This window comes from Ipomoea triloba, chromosome 16 (genome assembly GCF_003576645.1).
Source record: "Ipomoea triloba cultivar NCNSP0323 chromosome 16, ASM357664v1".
Taxonomy (NCBI): domain Eukaryota; kingdom Viridiplantae; phylum Streptophyta; class Magnoliopsida; order Solanales; family Convolvulaceae; genus Ipomoea; species Ipomoea triloba.
The window spans coordinates 2,840,373-2,844,276 of NC_044931.1; positions in this window are offsets into that span (position 1 = coordinate 2,840,373).

A 3,904-nucleotide genomic window follows, 5' to 3' on the forward strand; every position below is an offset into this window, starting at 1 on the left:
TATTGAACTTCCATTCAAAGAAGGAAAGGTGATCAACCCCACCAAAGCCAGCCACTCAGGAATGAATCCTCAACATCTCAAAATGGCGGTTCAAGAGTGTAAGGAGTTGCAGAAGTTAGGACTAATCACAGAATCCAAGTCCTCATGGGCATGTGAAGCATTCTATGTGAACAAGAGAGCAGAACAAGCAAGGGGAAAGTTACGACTAGTTATCAACTATCAACCCTTGAATCAATGTCTCAAAGATGTCAAATTTCCATTACCAAGGAGATCTATGATGTATGGTTTTCAAAGTTCGATCTCAAAGCAGGATTTTGGCAGATAGGAATCAAGCCAGAAGAAAGATACAAGACAGCCTTTTGTATCCCAGGATATCATCTTGAATGGAAGGTAATGCCTTTTGGTCTCAAAATTGCACCCAGTGAATTCCAGAAAGTGGTGACCAAGATCTTTGAGCCAATTCTTGACAAAGCCCTCATTTACATCGATGATATCTTACTATTCAATAAGACCATGGAGGAACACATCCAGCTGATCAGACAATTCATGGAGATATGCCAAAAATTTGGAATCATGTTATCCGAAAAGAAGATGTTACTAGCCCAGCAGAAGATCCAGTTTTTAGGCATGGATATTGACCAGGGAAAGTTTCAACCAGGAAGGCATATTGCTCAGGAGTTACTCAAATTTCCTGATGAAAACCTCACAAAGCAGCAAGTTCAACAATTTCTTGGTATAATTAATTATATCCGAGATTTTGTTCCCAACATAGCCCCTCATGTTAGCACTCTCACCAAGATGTTGAAGAAGTCACCACAAAAATGGAGCATAGAACAAACCAAGGCAATCCGATGGATGAAGGAGCACACCAAGGAATTACCACAATTGCACATTCCAGCAGGTGAAGGACTCAGAATTCTACAAACAGATGCCAGTGATTACTATTGGGGAGCAATACTCCTACAGGAAGTCAAAGGAAAAAGGCTTGTTTGCGGCTACTCCAGTGGTAGATTCAAAGATGCAGAACTTCATTACCACTCCACTTATAAAGAGATTTTAGCCGTGAAAAATGGAATTAAAAAATTTAATTTTCATTTGATCGGTTATAAGTTTCTTATTGAGTTAGACATGTCAGCTATTCCAAAAATGTTGCAGTTCAAGAAGAAAGAAATTCCACAAGCTCAAGCTCTAAGATGGCAACAATGGTTTTCCAGATACAACTATGATNCACTTCATCAAATGCAGATTTTCCACCAGACATTGATGTCAACCAGTTCCCATGGAGCCATGAATACCTTGAAGAAAGAAGAACAGATTGGGAAGTCAGATTGTTCAGATACTATGGAGGTCATATGCTACAACCATATGGTATTCACCCTAAATATCCATTTGCTCAAATCTTTATTGCTCAAGTTCAAGATTGGCCAGAAGAGTTAAATTGGATATTTTGGTATTTATGCCATGAATATCATATTTTAATGGAGTTCCACAGGCCTAGCCTAAGAAAAGAGTTAGATCTTTCTGTTGAGAAAGATTTAATAAAATTCTTAACTTGGTTTTATCCATTAAAATACTGGAAGAAGTTATGCCAAGATGGTCCAGAATTCTTCACAGTTCATCTGCATAGGGAAGTCACAGCATGGGTATCCAGATTTTTAGAAGGACATGCAGAACCATTTATGAAGATTTATGAGCAGCACATGGAATCTATCATAGTCCGAGAAGAAGACTATCCAGAATTTCAGAGGTACATTTTCGCCCAGAACAAGGTCATTCCAAAAGAAATTTGGCCTAGAGAAGGGATTCAGCCAGATGTAAGACAAGATGATGAGATCTACCATGAAAGGATCAAGTCAGCAAAAAACCAGTACTACTAAGAGCTACACCAGACCCAGAAGGGAGATATCTGGTCACAAGACCCTTGGAACTTTGATGATATAGATTCAGTGCTTGAAGAAGTTGAAAAGATTGAGAAAGCTTATGCTCAAAAGTCTCAAAAGAAAAGGCCAGAACACAAGAGCCAGTGGAACAAGGATGATTGGAGAACGAAGAGAAGGCAATCTAGTATGGATAGGCAAGAATGGGTTAACTACATGGGTTACCCCAGCTACTCTAGCTACTCCACAGAAAGCGACACAGCATCAGACGAAGACTCCGTAATGGATCTTCAATTTCATGGAGAATGGATGGTCATGAAGACAAAGCAACCAGATTGGAACCCACAAAACTGGAAAGGACAGAGATTCATGAGTGAAGGATAAGATTTGATCTTATCTCTCCAGCAAAGCCCCAGTAAAGCAAATCTCATCTGCAACAAAAAATCTTATCTTCAAAGATAAGATCCCCGTCCTGACAGGGTCATGTCAGCGTTATCTTATCAGTTTGGCGTGTTGTATGAATTATTAGACAACTTTATTAAAAGGTAGCTTTACTTTATGTCAAGAAGGCCATCACACTTTGTCGGCCACATGTATTGTAATAATTGTAAACAGCTGTATTGTATTTCGAGAACCATCCTTGATCCCTAAATAGAAATTTGCTAGTCATATTATGAATTGAAATAGCAAAACCTAATTTCGTACATGGAATGTAAATTGCGATCGAAATTGAAATAGAAACGAGATTAGAAATGAAGACTAGCTAATAGAATTCAAACACAAGCTTAATCATTTCAAACCATAAGCAAATAAGAGCGAAAGATAACTAGGATCACTTAATTGGACACTCGGTCAATAAAAAATGAATGCAAAAGCTTCAGGAGAGGGGAAATCCCTTATGCTATGTACAGAGAGTTTTAGCTAGATGTCATACAACTCAACAAATATTCTCGAGAAGCAAAAACTATTTAATGATAGACATTTAAGCATCGGAGATACACCTCTCACACCAATTCCAAGCATGCAAACCAATATAAGTTCACCTCCTATTTAGCTGGGGTCCCGCCTGTGGGAATGATATACACCAATCAATCAACCCTTCCAACCGAACGCCTAAGACTTGTGCTTAAATATAGATGTCGGTCTAGAAGCAAGCACGTCGGAAGATTACTTAGCGATTAGTCAAGTGAATGCATAGTGGACTTGGGAGGTTGTCATGGTGCATAAAGTAACAAGCATTTGTTTGTAAAGAATTCAATCAAAGAAAGTAACAAGTAATGAAACAATCAAAGGACTGAAACAAGGGAACGAATCGTGCTCGGTTTTGATGCCTAACCGTGTAATTATTGCAATGGAACGTTGATTCACCTAAATTGGCTATTCAAGGGTGTTTATTCCCAATTCCTTTCCACAAATAGTGTACTAGGGCTCTCTAAGTTAGTACTGCTTCTTTGGCAACCTGCAGATCTAAACTTAGATATCCATAACAATCATGATTGTAAGGAGCTAGCCTCAAAGCTAATCACTAACATGCTTAGATTAAGGCCTTAGTCATTCAAAAGATTGGCCACAACTCTTAGAGTACAATCAAAACTACAATCAAGGAACAAGAATAGAAATTCCAAATAGAGTGAATCAACTTCCACAATTGAGAATTAAAGATCAACACTAGGCATCACAACATTGCACAATTCAATCCCTAAATAGAAATTTGCTAGTCATATTATGAATTGAAATAGAAAAACCTAATTTCGTACATGGAATGTAAATTGCGATCGAAATTGAAATAGAAACGATATTAGAAATGAAGACTACCTAATAAATAGAATTCAAACACAAGCTTAATCATTTCAAACCATAAGCAAATAAGAGCCAAAGATCACTTAATTGGACACTTGTCTGTCAAAGAATGCAAAAGGTACAGGAGAGGGGGAAATCCCTCATGCTATGTACAGAGAGTTTTAGCTAGATGTCATACAATTCAACAAATATTCTGGGGAAGCAAAAACTATTTAATGATAGACGTT